Below are 23,498 nucleotides of genomic sequence, written 5' to 3'. Positions count from 1 at the left end.
TGGAATATCGCTTATTTATCAGTCTATTGCAGCTGTGATCTCCCCTCTCGATCATGTAGAAAGAGTGTTCAAGTTTTGGAGTAGCTGATTTTGACTATATGCGGTGGCTTGCCTCTACTTCTCATTAGATTAATTGACCCAAAATTCTGCAGCGTCTGATTGACCCGCCATTGTGTTGATAGGGTTAACATATAGGAACCATGCCTAGCGAAGATGTTGCTGTCATGAGAGTTCAGTCGTGTCTAAGAAATAGATCCTTCTATAACTGAAGGACCAACATTGCGTAACACATAAACACGGGACTCTCTCTATCTCTCTCCATGTAAAGAAGTGGTATTGATATTAGTAGTCTACCTCTTGCATGTACGCGGTTCTAATTGAATGCTAAAGCTGTCATCGAAGCAGAAGACCAGGATTCACACCGAGGTGTTTTTCACATAAATCTTTCTTGTTTGTAACAATGTATACATAAGACTGTCAACTGGAACGACTTTAGTTTATTCCAGCTAAAAGGTGTGTGTAACCAAAATGAGTCTACTTGACCTCTAAACAATCAAAGAGTTTAAGGCCGCCATTCGGAATACAGCATCTGCACATCATCACATTGTTAAGGTTTCAGTGTATATGAGATTAGGTTATCGTTAGTAACATCAAAGAGTTTTCTTGGGGTCAACAATTAAGATGTTTCAGCTAATCTAGTTAGCAAAGTAATACAGGAGTAACGAATCCTAAAATACAATTGAAAATCAAGTATAAGATTCAGTGCTGTTCACTAATTCCATGGCTGCTTCTAAACTTCTTTCTCAAAGACATTTGAAATCGAGGAGAATAAAAAATATTAAATTCTTGCTGTCAGGATCATAAAATCCAATCAGGTCATTCAGGATTTTCTTGACAGTTATATCATGAAAACGAAATAAGGAATAAGCGCCATGCAATTTGTCTACAACAAGATCAGCTATCATTGTATCATTGTAATCCTTTATGCATAGTTATGATCAAGAGGTTTACCAGCATCAAGGTGAAATTGTCAAATCTTTATAAGTAAAACATCTGCAATCTCATCTTAACCAGTGAACCCTTTATTACTGACAACAGTTCTTGCAATTTCACATTTGTATAATGAAGGTCCCGATATCTTTTGTTACTATTTTTAAAGTTATTTGTTAAACATTCTCGTATGGGCTTTCTCGCAAGATTAATTACACTATTTCTTCATTTCTTAAAGCTCACTAAATCTACTATTTCAGTCAGTGACATAATATGTGATCGTTTCAAAGGTCAAATGAAGGGAATCTCCTTATAATGCTAGTATCTAATGAGGGTTATGGCCTGGTCGCGAAACACTCTCAAACATTCATGATAGAAGCTATTGGCATCATAAAGTCAATGACCCTAAATTCAAAGCGAACTGAAGAATTTGATAAGTAATAAAAGCGCTTAAAAATGGTATGGCAAAATATTATGGTTCCGCTGGGGGTCGATCCCAGGACCTCTCGCGTGTGAGGCGAGCATGATATCCACTACACTACGGAACCATTGGTACTCAGCTTCCAAACTACACTTTGTGATGACAACTGTACCTTTCATGGTCCTTCCATTAGTTTTTATAGTTCATTCGGCACAGCATCATCAATGCTATCCGCGTTTGTAGCTCAGTAACATGTTATGTCTGTGTCTCAAAATGAAGTTAAAATTAGCTGAATTCGTTTTGCTCACGAACAATTTCAGCACCATAATCATCAATGTCAAGCTCAACGCTACTCATTCGATACATAGGTGATACACGCGAGCTGGATGGAGACAAAAAAAAAAACACATTATCTGAAGGAGAATTCTTGTATAGAGCGACAAAATTACCTTAGATAACCCCCATGATCCTTTCTGGCATAGGACCCTCTCTATCATAATATATAAGAGGGAAGGTACGTAACTTCCAAATATTTAGTTCCACCCATGACCCTCGATTTCCTTCTTCTCTTTCCGTCTATAAAGGCACACGACCATACTATATGGCTTGTTCTACTCCGGAGATATTTTTCTATTCATCAAGCCATATTGACTTTTCTGCGTTGTACCAAACTGAAGTTACGGGCTCCGAAACGTGCGATTTCGCGAATTTTGTCTCTTGGGACAAGTACGTGCACATGTGGAAACCGGTGAACAGAGCTACATGTACCATGTTTGCGACTCTACGATGCAACCATCCTTGAATTACAGAAAAGTGGGAGATGCAAACGTAATTTTTACTTCCCATTAACTCGATTCAACTTAATGAACCATGTTCCATGCAAGAATTAGACATTGTCTTCTTCACTGCACATACATCGCATACATGCGACACGATTTTCAAAGTAGGTAATCTATGCGGCACACACGTCAACGCCGAAATATGATTGGCTCAAAAGGTTATACTTATTATCACGTGAGATCGGACTTGTCCCAGCAGCTAATCTAATCAGCGTGGTAATACAATAGCAACGAATCCTAAAATCCAATTGAAAATCAAATATAAGATCCAGTGGTGTTCACTAATTTCATGGCTGCTTCTACACGTCTCTCTCAAAGAAATTTGAGATCGAGGAGAATAAAAGACATTAGTTTGTTGCTGTCACGATCATAAAATTCAATCAGATCATGCAGGATTTTCTTGACAGTTATATCATGAAAAGGAAATAAGGAATAACCGCCATGCAATTTGCCTACAACAAAATCAACTATCATTGTATCATTATAATCATTTTTGCATTGTTATGATCAAGAAAGTTACCAGCATCAAGGTGAAATCATCAAATCTTTAAAAACATCTGCAATCTCATCTTAACCAGTAAACTCTTTATTACTGACAACAGTTCTTGCAATTTGACATCTCTACAATGAAGGTCCCGATATCTTTTGAAACTATTTTCAATGTTACCTGTCAAACGTTATCGTATGGGCTTTCTCGTAAGAGTAATTACACTATTTCTTCATTTCTTAAAGCTACCTAATCTACTATTTCAGTCAGTGACATAATAAGTGATCGTCTCAAACCTCTTATGAAGGGAATCTGCTTGTAATGCTAGTATCTAATGAGGGTTATGGCCTGGTCGCGAAACACTCTCAAATATTCATTATAGAAGCTATTGGCATCATAAAGTCAAGGACCCTAAATTTAAATGCGAATTGAAGAATTTGATAAGTAATAAAAACGCTTAAAAATGGTATGGCAAAATATTATGGTTCCGCTGGGGGTCGATCCCAGGACCTCTCGCGTGTGAGGCGAGCGTGATAACCACTACACTACGGAACCATTGGTTCGAAGGTTACAAACTACACTTTGTGATGACATCTGTACCTTTCATGGTCCTTCCATTAGTAATTATAGTTCATTCGGCACAGCATCATCAATATTATACGCATTTGTAGCTCAGTGACATGTCATGTCATGTCCGTATCTCAAAATGAAGTTAACATTACCGAATTCGTTTTGCTCAGGAACAATTTCAACACCATAATGATCAACGTACAGCTCAAAGCTACTCATTCGATACATGATTCAAATCATGGTATGCATGATGTTGATCCTGGGGATATGGAAAGGTTCCTATTTAATGGAGAATTCAGATGTTATGCGTATTGCCATATGGCACATGTAAACCAGCAACATATGCATCATTTATTTGTCATTCTATTACTTTTCATTTCTACTAAATCTGTGCTTATGGTGCGATTTGTTTACTACGTAGACCACGTATGTCTTTCTGTGACACGCAACGGCTGTCAAATCTTCGTTTGTTAATGATGTGATATATTAACAGTATTTACACCATGGCAAATAGATTAGATAGTTCAGTGCTTTGTCCTAGCGACATCTTCTCGATTGCATAGTTACCTCCCTTTGAATGTAATGTCAACTAACCAATAGCGTGTAACAACGGTGCTTTGTGCATGGGCCGAAAATGGTAGGGACGATTCACTTCAGAAGGATACTTTGTCGGTTCAGCAATGACATACCACCACAGAGAAGCCATTACAAGTGTATTTCTATGAAAGGCTATATTTGTACATAAAACGTATCGCCATTGGAATATCGCTTATTTATCAGTCTATTGAAGCTGTGATCTCCCCTCTCGATCATGTAGAAAGAGTGTTCAAGTTTTGGAGTAGCTGATTTTGACTATATGCGGTGGCTTGCCTCTACTTCTCATTAGATTAATTGACCCAAAATTCTGCAGCGTCTGATTGACCCGCCATTGTGTTGATAGGGTTAACATATAGGAACCATGCCTAGCGAAGATGTTGCTGTCATGAGAGTTCAGTCGTGTCTAAGAAATAGATCCTTCTATAACTGAAGGGCCAACATTGCGTAACACATAAACACGGGACTCTCTCTATCTCTCTCCATGTAAAGAAGTGGTATTGATATTAGTAGTCTACCTCTTGCATGTACGCGGTTCTAATTGAATGCTAAAGCTGTCATCGAAGCAGAAGACCAGGATTCACACCGAGGTGTTTTTCACATACATCTTTCTTGTTTGTAACAATGTATACATAAGACTATCAACTGGAACGACTTTAGTTTATTCCAGCTAAAAGGTGTGTGTAACCAAAATGAGTCTACTTGACCTCTAAACAATCAAAGAGTTTAAGGCCGCCATTCGGAATACAGCATCTGCACATCATCACATTGTTAAGGTTTCAGTGTATATGAGATTAGGTTATCGTTAGTAACATCAAAGAGTTTTCTTGGGGTCAACAATTAAGATGTTTCAGCTAATCTAGTTAGCAAAGTAATACAGGAGTAACGAATCCTAAAATACAATTGAAAATCAAGTATAAGATTCAGTGCTGTTCACTAATTCCATGGCTGCTTCTAAACTTCTTTCTCAAAGACATTTGAAATCGAGGAGAATAAAAAATATTAAATTCTTGCTGTCAGGATCATAAAATCCAATCAGGTCATTCAGGATTTTCTTGACAGTTATATCATGAAAACGAAATAAGGAATAAGCGCCATGCAATTTGTCTACAACAAGATCAGCTATCACTGTAATCCTTTATGCATAGTTTATGATCAAGAGGTTTACCAGCATCAAGGTGAAATCGTGAAATCTTTATGAGTAAAACATCTGCAATATCATCTTAACCAGTGAACCCTTTGTTACTGACAACAGTTCTTGCAATTTTACATTTGTATAATGAAGGTCCCGATATCTTTTGTTACTATTTTTAAAGTTACTTGTTAACATTCTCGTATGGGCTTTCTCGCAAGATTAATTACACTATTTCTTCATTTCTTAAAGCTCACTAAATCTACTATTTCAGTCAGTGACATAATATGTGATCGTTTCAAAGGTCAAATGAAGGGAATCTCCTTGTAATGCTAGTATCTAATGAGGGTTATGGCCTGGTCGCGAAACACTCTCAAACATTCATGATAGAAGCTATTGGCATCATAAAGTCAATGACCCTAAATTTAAAGCGAATTGAAGAATTTGATAAGTAATAAAAGCGCTTAAAAATGGTATGGCAAAATATTATGGTTCCGCTGGGGGTCGATCCCAGGACCTCTCGCGTGTGAGGCGAGCGTGATAACCACTACACTACGGAACCATTGGTACTCAGCTTTCAAACTACACTTTGTGATGACAACTGTACCTTTCATGGTCCTTCCATTAGCTTTTATAGTTCATTCGGCACAGCATCATCAATGCTATCCGCGTTTGTAGCTCAGTAACATGTTATGTCTTTGTCTCAAAATGAAGTTAAAATTAGCTTAATTCGTTTTGCTCACGAACAATTTCAGCACCAGAATCATCAATGTCAAGATGAACGCTACTCATTCGATACATAGGTATTAGACGCGAGCTGGATGGAGAGAAAAAAAACATAATCTGAAGGAGAATTCTCATATAGAGTGACAAAATTACCTTAGATAACCCCCATGATCCTTTCTGGCATAGGACCCTCTCTATCATAATATATAAGAGGGAAGGTACGTAACTTCCAAATATTTAGTTCCACCCATGACCCTCGATTTCCTTCTTCTCTTTCTGTCTATAAAGGCACACGACCATGCTATATGGCTTGTTCTACTCCGGAGATATTTTTCTATTCATCAAGCCATCATTGACTTTTCTGCGTTGTACCAAACCGAAGTTACGGGCTCCGAAACGTGCGATTTTGCGAATTTTGTCTCTTGGGACAAGTACGTGCACATGTGGAAACCGGTGAACAGAGCTACATGTACCATGTTTGCGACTCTACGATGCAACCATCCTTGAATTACAGAAAAGTGGGAGATGCAAACGTAATTTTTACTTCCCATTAACTCGATTCAACTTAATGAACCATGTTCCATGCAAGAATTAGACATTGTCTTCTTCACTGCACATACATCGCATACATGCGACACGATTTTCAAAGTAGGTAATCTATGCGGCACACACGTCAACGCCGAAATATGATTGGCTCAAAAGGTTATACTTATTATCACGTGAGATCGGACTTGTCCCAGCAGCTAATCTAGTCATCGTAGTATTACAATAGCAACGAATCCAAAAATCCAATTGAAAATCAAATATAAGATCCAGTGGTGTTCACTAATTTCATGGCTGTTTCTAAACGTCTTTCTCAAAGAAATTTGAAATCGAGGAGAATAAAAGACATTAGTTTGTTGCTGTCACGATCATAAAATTCAATCAGATCATGCAGGATTTTCTTGACAGTTATATCATGAAAAGGAAATAAGGAATAACCGCCATGCAATTTGCCTACAACAAAATCAACTATCATTGTATCATTATAATCATTTTTGCATTGTTATGATCAAGAAAGTTACCAGCATCAAGGTGAAATCATCAAATCTTTAAAAACATCTGCAATCTCATCTTAACCAGTAAACTCTTTATTACTGACAACAGTTCTTGCAATCTGACATCTGTACAATGAAGGTCCCGATATCTTTTGAAACTATTTTCAATGTTACTTGTCAAACGTTCTCGTATGGGCTTTCTCGCAAGAGTAATTACACTATTTCTTCATTTCTTAAAGCTACCTAATCTACTATTTCAGTCAGTGACATAATAAGTGATCGTCTCAAACCTCTTATGAAGGGAATCTGCTTGTAATGCTAGTATCTAATGAGGGTTATGACCTGGTCGCGAAAGACTCTCAAATATTCATTATAGAAGCTATTGGCATCATAAAGTCAAGGACCCTCAATTTAACAGCGAATTGAAGAATTCGATAAGTAATAAAAACGCTTAAAAATGGTATGGCAAAATATTATGGTTCCGCTGGGGGTCGATCCCAGGACCTCTCGCGTGTGAGGCGAGCGTGATAACCACTACACTACGGAACCATTGGTTCGAAGGTTACAAACTACACTTTGTGATGACATCTGTACCTTTCATGGTCCTTTCATTAGTAATTATAGTTCATTCGGCACAGCATCATCAATATTATACGCATTTGTAGCTCAGTGACATGTCATGTCATGTCCGTATCTCAAAATGAAGTTAACATTACCGAATTCGTTTTGCTCAGGAACAATTTCAACACCATAATGATCAACGTACAGCTCAAAGCTACTCATTCGATACATGATTCAAATCATGGTATGCATGATGTTGATCCTGGGGATATGGAAAGGTTCCTATTTAATGGAGAATTCAGATGTTATGCGTATTGCCATATGGCACATGTAAACCAGCAACATATGCATCATTTATTTGTCATTCTATTACTTTTCATTTCTACTAAATCTGTGCTTATGGTGCGATTTGTTTACTACGTAGACCACGTATGTCTTTCTGTGACACGCAACGGCTGTCAAATCTTCGTTTGTTAATGATGTGATATATTAACAGTATTTACACCATGGCAAATAGATTAGATAGTTCAGTGCTTTGTCCTAGCGACATCTTCTCGATTGCATAGTTACCTCCCTTTGAATGTAATGTCAACTAACCAATAGCGTGTAACAACGGTGCTTTGTGCATGGGCCGAAAATGGTAGGGACGATTCACTTCAGAAGGATACTTTGTCGGTTCAGCAATGACATACCACCACAGAGAAGCCATTACAAGTGTATTTCTATGAAAGGCTATATTTGTACATAAAACGTATCGCCATTGGAATATCGCTTATTTATCAGTCTATTGAAGCTGTGATCTCCCCTCTCGATCATGTAGAAAGAGTGTTCAAGTTTTGGAGTAGCTGATTTTGACTATATGCGGTGGCTTGCCTCTACTTCTCATTAGATTAATTGACCCAAAATTCTGCAGCGTCTGATTGACCCGCCATTGTGTTGATAGGGTTAACATATAGGAACCATGCCTAGCGAAGATGTTGCTGTCATGAGAGTTCAGTCGTGTCTAAGAAATAGATCCTTCTATAACTGAAGGGCCAACATTGCGTAACACATAAACACGGGACTCTCTCTATCTCTCTCCATGTAAAGAAGTGGTATTGATATTAGTAGTCTACCTCTTGCATGTACGCGGTTCTAATTGAATGCTAAAGCTGTCATCGAAGCAGAAGACCAGGATTCACACCGAGGTGTTTTTCACATACATCTTTCTTGTTTGTAACAATGTATACATAAGACTATCAACTGGAACGACTTTAGTTTATTCCAGCTAAAAGGTGTGTGTAACCAAAATGAGTCTACTTGACCTCTAAACAATCAAAGAGTTTAAGGCCGCCATTCGGAATACAGCATCTGCACATCATCACATTGTTAAGGTTTCAGTGTATATGAGATTAGGTTATCGTTAGTAACATCAAAGAGTTTTCTTGGGGTCAACAATTAAGATGTTTCAGCTAATCTAGTTAGCAAAGTAATACAGGAGTAACGAATCCTAAAATACAATTGAAAATCAAGTATAAGATTCAGTGCTGTTCACTAATTCCATGGCTGCTTCTAAACTTCTTTCTCAAAGACATTTGAAATCGAGGAGAATAAAAAATATTAAATTCTTGCTGTCAGGATCATAAAATCCAATCAGGTCATTCAGGATTTTCTTGACAGTTATATCATGAAAACGAAATAAGGAATAAGCGCCATGCAATTTGTCTACAACAAGATCAGCTATCACTGTAATCCTTTATGCATAGTTTATGATCAAGAGGTTTACCAGCATCAAGGTGAAATCGTGAAATCTTTATGAGTAAAACATCTGCAATATCATCTTAACCAGTGAACCCTTTGTTACTGACAACAGTTCTTGCAATTTCACATTTGTATAATGAAGGTCCCGATATCTTTTGTTACTATTTTTAAAGTTACTTGTTAAACATTCTCGTATGGGCTTTCTCGCAAGATTAATTACACTATTTCTTCATTTCTTAAAGCTCACTAAATCTACTATTTCAGTCAGTGACATAATATGTGATCGTTTCAAAGGTCAAATGAAGGGAATCTCCTTGTAATGCTAGTATCTAATGAGGGTTATGGCCTGGTCGCGAAAGACTCTAAAACATTCATGATAGAAGCTATTGGCATCATAAAGTCAATGACCCTAAATTTAAAGCGAATTGAAGAATTTGATAAGTAATAAAAGCGCTTAAAAATGGTATGGCAAAATATTATGGTTCCGCTGGGGGTCGATCCCAGGACCTCTCGCGTGTGAGGCGAGCGTGATAACCACTACACTACGGAACCATTGGTACTCAGCTTTCAAACTACACTTTGTGATGACAACTGTACCTTTCATGGTCCTTCCATTAGCTTTTATAGTTCATTCGGCACAGCATCATCAATGCTATCCGCGTTTGTAGCTCAGTAACATGTTATGTCTTTGTCTCAAAATGAAGTTAAAATTAGCTTAATTCGTTTTGCTCACGAACAATTTCAGCACCAGAATCATCAATGTCAAGATGAACGCTACTCATTCGATACATAGGTATTAGACGCGAGCTGGATGGAGAGAAAAAAAAACATAATCTGAAGGAGAATTCTCATATAGAGTGACAAAATTACCTTAGATAACCCCCATGATCCTTTCTGGCATAGGACCCTCTCTATCATAATATATAAGAGGGAAGGTACGTAACTTCCAAATATTTAGTTCCACCCATGACCCTCGATTTCCTTCTTCTCTTTCTGTCTATAAAGGCACACGACCATACTATATGGCTTGTTCTACTCCGGAGATATTTTTCTATTCATCAAGCCATCATTGACTTTTCTGCGTTGTACCAAACTGAAGTTACGGGCTCCGAAACGTGCGATTTTGCGAATTTTGTCTCTTGGGACAAGTACGTGCACATGTGGAAACCGGTGAACAGAGCTACATGTACCATGTTTGCGACTCTACGATGCAACCATCCTTGAATTACAGAAAAGTGGGAGATGCAAATGTAATTTCTACTTCCCATTAACTCGATTCAACTTAATGAACCATGTTCCATGCAAGAATTAGACATTGTCTTCTTCACTGCACATACATCGCATACATGCGACACGATTTTCAAAGTAGGTAATCTATGCGGCACACACGTCAACGCCGAAATATGATTGGCTCAAAAGGTTATACTTATTAGCACGTGAGCTCGGACTTGTCCCAGCAGCTAATCTAATCAGCGTGGTAAAGCAGCAAGGGGGGGGGGGGCGAATCGGACATTTTGTCCAATCGTCATTTGGTTTAATTAATACTTTCTGCACTCAGTGGATCCGGTGTCGTCAGCGCCTGGTAAAAAAAAAACGACGTCGTCGTCGGGGGGATCGTCCAATCGTCATTTGGTATAAGTAATACCTTCTGCGCGCCGATCCCAGCGTCGTCAGCGTCCGGTAGAAAAGCGCGACGACCGCGTCGATGTCATCGCCCCCCCCCCGCTGCTAAGTGGCTATTTACAATGAAAATTATTTACAACTAACCGAATATTTGGTCAAGTCCAATACGATATCGTATCCGAGGATCATGTAAATTTATCGTTACAAATCCATGTGGGGTCGACTGAGCATGACTAAAAAAGTTTCGAAAAACATTAAAGTCCATGTCACCGCCGCACCATGTCTGCCAAATATTTCGTAGCGTGTGTGTATCAACGCCGTTGAATACAGCAAGAATATTGCAGTTGTCTCTGATTACTTTTGGAATCTGAGTGTATCGTTGAGTGACATATATCACGTCAGTGTTTTTATGCCTGCCTCTGGAAAATATCCTAGCTGGGTTTTTTTGATTGTCTAACATAACATCATCGTACACGACTAGATTGTTAACGTCGCCATCAATATCATCGATACCTGGTGCATCATTGATATCTGTAATAAACTCAATAACATTTTTTTCAGCGATCGCTGATGCATTCTCGTTAAAATCTTTCAACACATCGTAGCTTCGTTGATCATCCACGCTAGGGGCGATTAAATACAACTTATCCCACTTCATCCATCTCATTATTAAATTGAGTAACAATTGCGTCTTGCCGGATCCAGATGGTCCGATGATAATCATCCGGATCGAGTTTGGTAACGCTGCAACATGCTTAACTGGTTCTCTTGTTTTAGTCGCCGAAAAATCAATTATATTCATATCTCTATACATAAATTATGGATCTATATTGTGTGAAGTGTAGAGTGCGTACTGGCACAAATGATATGACAACCGTTACAACAAGAAATAACAGATCGGCACTTACTGGTAAGTGTGTACAATGCGGTATAAAGAAATTTAGATTTATTTCTATTAGACCCGGAGATGTTTTAAAAAAAAGCGAGGAGGTGACATCGCAGCCAAGTTATCAAAACTCCCCGGAACCCCGTGGGCAAAGTATCCAGGAGAAAAGCACCTTCCAGGATATAGCTACTGTGGCCCCGGAACACGATTAGATATCAGACTCGATGATCAAAATCAACCCAAACCCGGTGAGTATCCAATAAACGCTATCGATAAGGCGTGTCATGCTCATGATGTTGCTTACTACAAAAGTAGCGATCTGCAACAGCGTCATATCGCGGATGTAAAATTAATTCACGCGTTAAATGCTATTCCTGATAAATCCTTCAAGGAAAAATTGGCCTCATGGTTGGTAAAATCGGCTATGAAAGGTAAATTAATGATTGGAAGCGGAGCTTCTGGCGCTGGTAATTGAAAACGCTAGCGTTTATAATAACAACATGGAATCCATCTATTATTCTCCGAGAGGATACTGGAAGGGGAGGGCCGCAATTGGTAAGCTTGCAAGCGCTGCAAAAGTAACGAGGGCCACTGCGGCTAATTGGTTATCCAAACAGGCTATATGGCAAATTTATCTACCACCGCCTAAACAAATCAACTTCTCGCGCTTTGATGTCAGCGTACCTAATGAAGTTCATCAGGCTGATATACTATTTCTACCGCATGACAACGGTTACAAATACGCGCTAACCGTAGTTGATGTTGCGAGTCGATACAAACAAGCGGAACCGTTAAAAACAAAGTCGGCAACTGAAGTAGCCGATGCGTTTGAGCGGATTTATCGAAGAGGTCCTCTGCGCTGGCCAAATCTATTACAAGTTGATCCTGGTAGTGAATTTCGCGGCGCTGTTCTATCAACGCTGAAACATCATAGCGTCGCGATACGACGAGGTCATACTGCGATACATCGTGATCAGGCAATTGTTGAACGATTCAATCGGACTCTTGCTGAACGGTTATTTGGATATCAATACGCAAAAGAATTCATCCAAGGAAAACGATCTCGTGAATGGGTCAAAAGGTTGCCAGGCGTAATTGCAGCGTTAAATAACGAGATTACCCGAGTAATCAACATGAAGCCCAGCGACGCGATTAAAAAAAAGTATATACCCGGAAGATCAAAAATAAATAGCGTTTCCAAGCCGATTCTCGGCGATGTCACTGTTAGATATCTATATGAACCAGGAGAGCTTGAAGGCGGTAAAAAAAGAGCTACTGATCCTATCTGGAGTGTTACCACACATAACATATCAACGATAACACGATCAACTGATAGACCACCGATCTATAGACTGAATTCAACTGCCCCACAGCGGGGGTTTACACGCGAGCAACTACAAGTGATACCTGACGATACTCAATTACCCCCGCGTGGTCTTAACTAGCGCCGTTGCGTCTATTACACTCAAGACAGGTCAACCTCACATTGGTTTTGACATGACCGAGACTGTTATCGATCCTGTCCACGGTAAATTGGCGAGCGTCTTTATCCGAATAACGCCAACGCATTACACAATTATAACTCGCGCAGTGATTATTCTGTTGTTGTCGTAACGCAATTATTAATTCGGCATCAATATCAAAACGCCGCTGTTTTTTTTATCCTGTTGGCGGTAATCCGAGAGTTTTCTATCAATGACGCTTGCATCGATGATGTCGTTGGTGACTCCGTCACTGGCTTCGTCAATAACAATTCTTCGAAGCTGATTTATCCTCCGTACTCTGGACACTGCAAGATAGACTAGATTTGACCATTCGATGCGATTATCAACCATCCAAACAATTGTGTCCGTGATGGTTAGTCCCTGCGAGGAATGTATTGTTGTTGCGTATCCTAGCGTCCACGGGGATTTATCAGCACGTAGCGCGTCCTCGACGACGCTGATATCAACGAGCACGATATCATTCAGCACGAGAATTTGTTTTTTTGTCCCCGACGCTGTCGGGCCTGGAATCTCAACTTCAATGTTCTGCCGCCGTGTATCCGCGGGTCTATAACATAACGGCACTGGACGCGTTGGAAACTTTTCCTTATGCAACGTAAACAACTTTTGCTGAAGTGTGTCTCTGACTATCTTTCTACTCGCTACAATCAAATCGTTTGGTCTCCATGTTTCCCAGAATTCATTTAACGGCGTTTCCGGAATCACCTCGCGGATTATTTCACATTGAATTCTATCCGGCTGTAATCTGATTAATTTCTTAACCCCGCGCAGTTGTTCATCAAGTGCTCGGTAATCAGTATCGGTTTCTTCATAATAGTCCACAAAACCCTTTAACCAATCATGTGGACCCTCGCCGACAAATGGTGGTGGTTGACCATGATCTCCGCACATTATCACCGCTGTATTCGCGCGCAGCAACCACTCAAGAAACATTTGTAAAACATCTAACGAAACAGTACATATCTCATCCCAGATGATAACCTCAGGAATAAATTTTTCACCCATTCGATCAGGAGTCCACACACCACCGCTGTATCGAAAAAAGCTGTGATAAGTAACGGCGTCAACATTTCGTTGTTTTATCTCTCGCGCTAGTCTATGGGTTGGTGTAAGCACGATTATACTTGCCCGCGTTCGAAATAATTCAATTGCCCGAGTCGTCTTTCCTGACCCGCCACAGCCGCTTAAATAAACTGTTTTGTGCCTACAAATTGGATCAGAACACGGTGGTGCATTAGACCATTCTGATAGATTATCACCGCGTAGGTAATTGTTTTCAACGGTGACATCTGCTGACGGGGAATAATCGCGTCGTATTTCTTTTTTAATTCTCCATGTACCCCAACTTTCGTCCGGACTAGTAAACTCGGCTATGTTTCCCTTATACTTTACGTCTATGTAAAATGAATCAACGGCTACTCTAACCGCGGTGTCGGGAAATCTATTTAACATTGAAAATAAATTTATGCAAGCATAACCCAGCATAGACGCCCTCAAATGCGGGTATGCTGGGCTGTCTCCGTCGCTGTAAGTAACAACTGTACCCAACCTTGTTCCATTGGACAAGAAAGCTGTTTTGCAGTTCACGTATCTATTTTTTGCCACTGCGTCCTTGATTACGAAATCATATTCTGCGTCATCTATAATCAGCCGTGAGCAATATCGTTTGTAGTCGCAGTTTTTTCCACCTTGTGTGAACTTACCGATTATTCTTCTACCGAGATCTTTTGCCTCTCTGTTTCGTTGGTTGAATATCTTTTTGGACCATTCGATGATATATTCCTCGTTGGCATCAATGTGTTTTCTGGACTCGTCAATTATGCTATCTAGACGCTCCGGTTCTGGTAACCAGACTTCAGTCTGCGCTCGATATGATATAATCGCGTCACTGACAATCAACGAAACTAGCATTTTACAATCAATCATATACCGTAGCAGCGCTATTGGCAACCACTTCTTTTCAGCCATGTGTCTACCGATCCAAATATAGCAACAGCGATGAAGTCCTGCCGCGAATTCAAATGATACTATGCGAGCGAATCCGGTTAAATCAAAATCAGGCAGTGGTCCATTAATAGCAACACGAGTCATTTCATGTCTGGGGTGTCCAAATCGTTTAAAGTACTCAGCGGCGGATCCATACCCGAGAAAACTCGCTGGATAACAGGCAACCATATCAACCGAGATCATAGCGTCGCGGTTGTATCCAGTGTTCCATAGTCCACCGTGATAGTATTCCAAACAACTGGATTGTACATCCGGTAGAAATTCCTTGCGGCTCATGTTGCATTTTTCCTTGCTGCAACATGAGCCGCAACCGATGGAATCGTAAAACAATTTGTTAGCAGTTGTTCATCATGCTCTTCAAATTCCATGGCGGTTTTTTTCATCTTGTTGTGGAACGCTTCAGTGCGATATAATTCACCGTTTGGTCTTACAAACTGATCAAAGGTATCCGCATCGTTTTCAGCGCTGCAAAGTAACCACACTGATACAGGGTCGTTTTTACACAAGCAGGCAATAGCATCAAATAATTTCCTCTCCGCGAAAAAACCGTCCTCTCCCAGGAATTCCCCCGGGATATACTTTACTGTTCTATCCCGTGGAAATACTGTGATCGCGGGCGTCCACGCGTGTTCGTTATGATCAATAATTTTGATTGGGGTTCCCTTTGATTTGTACTTTGATTCGTATAATACTTCACCGGTTATCGTTGTAACAGTTATTGGAAATCTCAACGACGTTTCTAATCTCGCTATGTCGCTGATGGTTGCTCCTCGCTCGCGCACTGTCTCCTCCCACTGGTTTATTTTGCTACGTCGTAAATCGGTCAGTTTATTTCCTCGACACGCATTTGTAAAATGCTCTATTATTCGTTCTGCTACACAATTTATCCCCGTTGACTGTTTCATCGGCGCTAGTTTTCCGATATCAGGTTTCTTATTTAACGGGTATATTCCATAAACAACTGCTGTTTCAGGATACGCTCGTTCATAGTATGGTCTGTCAATTCCGGTTAACAGCCCGGGCTTGGAGTCGCGGCTAACAATGACTGATTTCTTGTCGCTGAGAACTGGTTCAAATTTATCACGTATGATCCAATTACCTGATTCCACCCGGACAATAAATTTTACTCTAAAGAAATACTTTTTACCGTCAAGTTGTAATATTATCGTTGCTGCGCGGTTGTCGTTCATGGTAGCATCAACAACGCCATCAATTCGAAATGTTGACCAACTATGAGATGCACCATCACGCTTGAATTCATTGATACAATCACGGATTTTATTTAACAGGGTTCTATCGTTTATTAACGCTTTTGGTGCGCCCTCGAGGGCTCTATCGAGATTAAACCTAATATTTTTCCAGGGCTTAATTGCTGCTAATTTCTTGAACTCCTCCTCCATATAATTAAAACAAGTATTTAAATGAAAGAATATAGTATAATGAATCACTGCAAATGGTTGATGATTGGGTCGACAACCCCGTGCAATAAATCATGTAGAGGTGAATTCTGCGGGTATCATTTACAAAGCGTTCGTAATGGTTCTCTTGGCTCCCTCCCGTGCTTGGTTTGCCATGTTGGTGTAAGAGGAAAATCGCAGTTGTGTATTAATTGTGGCGGAAAGCGATACAGGGAGCTAAAACGCTATTATGACAAACGAATAAAAAATGCCGTCATTGACCCCACCGCTGACTCCGTCAAGGACAAAATCATCAAAACTCCTCAAGACTACATTGAAAGGTTTATGATTAAACCAAATAATGAATTAGACAAGTAGTATTATTATACAAATGGACCAAGAGTTCAGACCTCACCCTGTGCTCGTTAATTACGAGGCATCTCGCGACGGCGTTGTTCGAAACCGCAGACTGAAGAAGCCGGTTGGTACCGTAAATAATCACGGGTATTTGGTGTTTGGTGCCGGGGGGAAAATTTATCTTGTTCACAGGGTGGTATATGAAGCGTTTAACGGACCAATCGAGGACGGTCTCGTTATTGATCATATTGATGGATGCCCTCAAAATAATTCTCTTATAAACCTGCAAGCTATCTCTCAGAGTGAAAATAGTAAAAAAGGCCAAACTGGTAAATGCTCAAAGCAAGCAAGGGGTGTCAAATCGTTTGATACAATAACGCACGAGGAAAAAACATTTCACTCTATAAATGCGGCAGGAAAATATTTCGACATTTGTAGGGCCTCAGTACGATTTGTTGCAGAACGAGTATATCAAACAGCTTTATCAGGTAAAAATGTACACAGAATTCGATTTTCGTACATAAATAAACCCTCCGATTATATCAGCGAGTGACAAGGTCACCATGACGAATTGTCTGTAATACTTCATACTATCAATAGTGATAGATAACACACCTCGGGATTGATACGCAGGGTTCATTTTGTAAAATAATTTTTTTTATATTTAAAAATAAGGTGTTTTATAAGAATATGAATATCGAAGACATCAATAATATATTAACCGAGATTTCAAAATTAAAAAATCAAGGAATTGAATTATCCGATGGTCTGAACAGCGAAAGAATATTATCCGATTATGAAATTATTAACGAACAATCGAAACGGGGGCGTTTTACCCTGGCCCGCGAGTACGCTTTTATAAAACGATTACAACATACGATTAATGAGAACCTGTACCACAATGACGTAAATGCATTCATTGGACTATTCACTGCCGTTGAAATAGTACGAAAAAAACTTGGACGTGTTTATGAACGACGCCGGGAGATTTCTAGTAAGATCAAAAACATTAGAAGGATTATAGACGAAAACTCCGTGGAGCCCCCGATGGCGCATTAAATGTATACATATTTCCCCCCCCCCCCCCATTCCTGCCACACTCGGCGGGGAATTAGAAATTGCGGAGCAATTGCAATAATGGTAGGTAAATCACTTACTACTCGGCTAGCCAGAGAGCGGCTAGCGGCGCTTAAAAAGTTCATACCGTTACGAGACAGGGTCCGAGAACAACTTCAAACGCGGCAGCAACTACAAACTGATTTTACTGTTGGAAGTGAACAACTCTTTGCTCCGATAACGAGTGCAACCAAGGACGTGAAAACAGCGATATACGGGGATATTTCCGACGAAGAAAGAAAGAAAAAGGCGCCACTGCTTGGCGTACTTGAAAAGATAGCGGCTCAGACCAAACAAACAAAAAGGTCTTTAGAAACACTTCCTGCGGAAATAGCGGTTGCTACAACACACCAACGGAGGGAGAGGCCACCACCACTCGCTATAACGGACCCACAAGAACCTTATGTTACAATGGCCGACGAAGAAGAACTAGGTGCTACCGCAAGAGAACCAGAAGAAGAAATACCCGAAGAAATACCCGAAGAAATGCCGGAACAAGAAAAGATAAGGGCGGGGAATATACCCCGTAATGTACTTAAAAAGGACACAATAGATAAAATTAGAGGCTTCGACAGCGATGAAGAATTGATTAATTTTATTGTTACAAATTTTGATAAGGACGTTCAAAAGGAGTATATCAACAAAGGTTACGAAAAGTATGTAAGGTCGACGGATAATTGGGCAAGAATCGTGTATTTAGCAAGTAGATATAAAGACGAATTATCACGTCGTGGTGATGCCGATTACAAAGCATTCCTCAAGAAAGTAAAAAGTACAAAACCAAAAAAAGGAAAAGGATACAGCGGTGTGGTTGAAAACGCTTGTCCAGGTAGTGTTCTCAGTGATATATCACGGCTGGAAGTACTAATCGGAGGAAAACGAGCCGGAAATAACTCTCCGGAAATAATCAATGAGGCCGCTGATATATTTGCAGGCGGTTATTTGCAGGCGGTATTATGGACATTAATGTATATCGAACGCTCATAGACGAGCTCGTGGATGATTAATTGGAAAACTGGTGTTTTTATAATAAAGACGATTATACACTACAACCATGATAAACCAGTCAGCGTCTACGTGGTAAACTCGCGATTGCCTGTTTACCGCGCGTACTATGGAGATGGTCTCGGTAATACCATTGCGGGGTTATTTACAAGAATGGCTCCAAAAGTAGCGCCGTTAGCCAAACAATTAGGAATGAAGGCTATTGATGTTATTCGTGATAGGGGTATTAGTGCTATTGGAGATGTTGCCGGAAAGGCGTTTTCTGCAGCAAAGGACAAACTAATGTCGTTGGTGAGAAAAAGAAAACAGAAACCACCGGTGATGCCATCAACGACAGTGATGCCTGCAAATGTCAGCAGGGTAATAAATAACGCGGTGGAAAAAAAACTAGCGTCGATGGCTTCGCCAACGACCCCGCCGTCGATGGCTTCGCCATTGATGGCAACAACGGAGCCATCCGCCGATGCAACAACCAGCGCTATCATGAACGCGATAGCGGGAAGTGGTCTTAAACAGAATTCAAAGAACTTACGACGAAAACGACGTTGATGAATTGCAATTGAAAACACTCACATGATAATAATAAAATGTTTGCGCGAACCGCTGATCCCGCGTTTGATATGGATGCCCCAGTGCGCAGGGATGATTCTGTCCGTGATTATCAATTTTATTCCTATCAACCACCACAAGCCGACCTACGATCGCGAATTGAACTTCAAGTCCAAGATACCAGTAGATACTTTTTGCCGTGTGAAGCGTTTATCGAAATTGAGGGGGAACTCGTGACAAATGTTGCCGCTAATACACCATACGCAGATGACCCTCGTGTTCGAGTTGGCTTTGTCAACAACGGCATCATGGCGTTATTTGGGAGTGCTAGATATCTCATTGACGGGCGAGAAATTGAATCAATAGAAAACGATGTTGATGTTGCAACAACGATAATTGGGTTAGCGAGATACTCGGATGATTATACAAGATCGGCGGGCCCATCTATGATGTTCGCGAAGGATACCACTGATAACGCTGATCACCTTCAGTACATTAACGTGCTGACGAAAGAAAATACCGCAGTTGACCAGGCTGAAGCAGCTAACCCAGACCGCAGAGCAAAACCAGGCGCTGATTTCACTGTTATAAAAAGTATTAACGGTAATCACAATCTAGGATTCGCAACACGATTAGGGATGTTGCAAGGACAACGCCGACGTTTTTCATGCGCGATTCCACTCCATCACATATTCGGATTTTGTAGAAATGTCAGAAAAGTTATCTATGGGGCTAAGCATACAATTGTGCTAGCGCGAAGGGGCGATGATAACAATGCAATATGGCGTGCTGCTGGCGTCGATAACGGTAAAGTCGTTTTAACTAAAATAGCATTGTGGATGCCGGTGTTGACTCCATCAGTTACCACGGAAGCACGATTGTTATCATTTATGGAACAGGGAGGGAAATCGTTGTTAAGTTGGCTAGCGGTAACAACTGATGCTAAAGAGGATAATGTTGCTGATACATTTACATGGCACTTGGCATCAAAACAAGGCGTTTCAGCCCCGCGTCATATATTTATAGCGCTACAGAATAAGGATCGATTGGGCAATCAAGAACACAGCCATATGATATTTGATCAATTAGGAGTCAGGGATGTTTCGCTGAGAATAAACGGACAACAGGAACCATCCGAGGATATACAGCTTAATTACGGCGACAATCATGTCGCACGTGTGTACCATCGATTGCTGTCATATATGGGTCGTGATCAAAACGTCGACACTGGTTTGCAAATATCACAACTTGATTTTAAAAACCTGTATCCGATTTATTATTTTTCGTTGGAACATCTTGATTTAACGAGACAATCCGTCGTTGATATACACTTCCGAGCTCGTATAGCCCCGGGTGGTGTTAATTATAGAGCGGTTGCTGTCATTCTCAGCGATAAATCAATGCTGCTAGAAGGCGTTGGTGGACGAATGAGAATCGTTGATGCGCCAGTGGAAAACATGTAATTGAAAACACAAACGCGTTTACAATAAAATGTCGTATAGTGTTGTCGGCGTTACACTAACTGATGGTCAAGTCAAGAAATTACGATCAAAGTCGGCTAAACAATGCGGGACCACAATAACGCTGAAGCCGTCGCAGATGGCAGGTGGTAATCATAGGATATCGTTGACGGCGCGTCAAATAAAACATTTCAATGATGCGATGAGGAATAAAAAGGGTGTTCAAATAGATTTTTCGGCCGCAGCGATTAAAAACATGGAAAAGACCGGTGGGATATTTCCGCTGTTAGCTGTGATTCCAGCGTTGATTGCCGCGGCCGCACCAGCAGTGGCTAAGGCGGCGGCGTTGGGGGCCGTTGGAACCGCGGCGGGGATGGCATTGAAGAAGGCAACCGGGAGAGGCTATAAAAAAAAGAAACGAGGACGATCCGTGGCCGGAAAGGGTCTAAGACTACCGGGAACCCCGTATTCATGGTATTCGGGAAAGGGTCTAAGACTACCGGGAACCGTTTATTAACGCAAGAGTCAATGACTCCTATGTCTAATTTTGATTTAATAGATGCCGCCGACGCGTTAGCGATAAAAAACTTCAGAGGTGTTTTTATGAGGGATCAATTACCGGCGGCACCAAGGAATATTGAGACCGGCATAATTAACCTCGATAAATCCTCCGGAGCGGGAACTCATTGGGTTGCGTACGCGATTGATCCGCGTGCGATCGTCTATTTTGATTCATACGGGTTAGCCCCGCCGAACGAGTTCATGCGGTATATCCGGGCGTGTTCAGCCCCGGTTTTTTATTCCACGCTGCCAACACAGCAATTAAGTGACCCACCGATATGTGGCCGTGAGGTATTAAACGTACTCGCGGCGATTTCATCATCGCGGAAACCACCTCATGTGGTTGTAAACGAATACACTAGTGGGGTCGTAGAGGCCCGGCGGGTTAATTAAAAACACTGGTTTTTTTACAATAACGATGATTGATATTTGGGGACGACCTATCTCGGCGCTGAAAGAATCCACGGAAACGCCCGCCACCAATGACATAAAAAAACTAATCGAGGATGAAATCGCTGAAACGTTGAACCTAACCAGTGTTGACCCGGGCGAAATAGTTGTATTTCAAGACCGCCAGGGTAAATTGAAATCCAGTAATGTGTCGCTGGATGACGTTTTAACACGACAGCGTGATGCCGCCGAGAACGCTATCGCGCTGTATACCAGCGACGGACGACTCAAACCGGGTGAACATCTACTGACGATAACGAATAGGGTAACATTAATCCAAGACGGTTTTATAAGGTTGGATAGATTGGTGACCGAACTTGACACGCAGGTGAAAAAATCTGTCACCGAGGTGAAAAAATCTGTCACCGATATACAACTCACTACCGCTAGTTTTTTTGGGACCCCGACGGTAACCGAACCGAATATTACAACAATAAAAAATACTATTTCGGAGTTTACAACGCTGTCGGGCCAATTTTACACGTTACGAAAAAATGTTAACAGGATCGATGACAACTTTGATAAATTTTTTGGTAAAAAAAATACCAAGCTGGATGAAATTACAACAACTATAAATGATATCACTGCGTATGGACAGGAAATAAGAACAATCAAAACTGATGTTGCAGCGAACAAAGGGAATATAGACGCGCATACAGGGGAAATAAAAACAATCAAAACTGATGTTGAAGCGAACAAAAAAAATGTAGACGCGTATGGAGGGGAAATAAGAACGATCAAAACTGATGTCGCAGCGAACAAAAAAAGTATAGACGCGTATGGAGGAGAAATAAGAACGATCAAAACTGATGTTGCAGCGAACAAGAATAATGTAGACGCGCATACAGGGGAAATAAGAACGATCAAAACTGATGTCGCAGCGAACAAAAAAAATGTAGACGCGTATGGAGGGGAAATAAGAACAATCAAAACTGATGTTGCAGCGAACAAAAAAAGTATAGACGCGTATGGAGGGGAAATAAGAACGATCAAAACTGATGTTGCAGCGAACAAAAAAAGTATAGACGCGAATACAGGGGAAATAGTAACGCTCAAAACTGATGTTGCAGCGAACAAAAAAAGTATAACCGAGAATACACGGGAAATAAATATACTCATTACTAAGGTTGCAGCGAACAAAAGGAATATAGACGCGCATACAGGGGAAATAGGAACGATCAAAACTGATGTTGCAGCGAACGGAAAAAATGTAGACGCGCATACACAGGAAATAAATACACTCATTACTAAGGTTGCAGCGAACAAAAGGAATATAGACGCGTATACAGGGGAAATAGGAACAATCAAACTTGATGTTGCAGCGAACAAAAAAAGTATAACCGAGAATACACGGGAAATAGAAACAATCAAAACTGATGTTGAAGCAAACAAAAAAAATGTAGACGCGCATACACAGGAAATAGTAACGCTCAAAACTAATGTTGGAGCGAACAAAAAAAATGTAGACGCGCATACACAGGAAAT

At 40.6% G+C, this 23,498-nt stretch overlaps 5 non-coding genes across 5 annotated transcripts; all 5 read right to left on the bottom strand.

Annotated features, from left to right (window-relative positions):
- Positions 1-1,465: 1,465 nt before the first annotated feature.
- Trnav-cac (transfer RNA valine (anticodon CAC)) lies at positions 1,466-1,538 on the bottom strand. Its single transcript has one exon. It is a non-coding gene; the product is annotated as a tRNA-Val (tRNA).
- A 1,681-nt stretch (positions 1,539-3,219) lies between these two features.
- On the bottom strand, positions 3,220-3,292 carry Trnav-cac (transfer RNA valine (anticodon CAC)). The gene has a single exon. It is a non-coding gene; the product is annotated as a tRNA-Val (tRNA).
- Positions 3,293-5,522: 2,230 nt separating this feature from the next.
- On the bottom strand, positions 5,523-5,595 carry Trnav-cac (transfer RNA valine (anticodon CAC)). Its single transcript has one exon. It is a non-coding gene; the product is annotated as a tRNA-Val (tRNA).
- A 1,677-nt stretch (positions 5,596-7,272) lies between these two features.
- On the bottom strand, positions 7,273-7,345 carry Trnav-cac (transfer RNA valine (anticodon CAC)). The gene has a single exon. It is a non-coding gene; the product is annotated as a tRNA-Val (tRNA).
- Positions 7,346-9,576: 2,231 nt separating this feature from the next.
- Positions 9,577-9,649, bottom strand: Trnav-cac (transfer RNA valine (anticodon CAC)). The gene has a single exon. It is a non-coding gene; the product is annotated as a tRNA-Val (tRNA).
- Positions 9,650-23,498: the final 13,849 nt, after the last annotated feature.

The sequence above is a fragment of the Sinohyriopsis cumingii genome, chromosome 4 (assembly GCF_028554795.1).
Source record: "Sinohyriopsis cumingii isolate HCF-2022 chromosome 4, ASM2855479v2, whole genome shotgun sequence".
Taxonomy (NCBI): domain Eukaryota; kingdom Metazoa; phylum Mollusca; class Bivalvia; order Unionida; family Unionidae; genus Sinohyriopsis; species Sinohyriopsis cumingii.
This window is presented reverse-complemented; position numbering and strand designations above follow the sequence as displayed.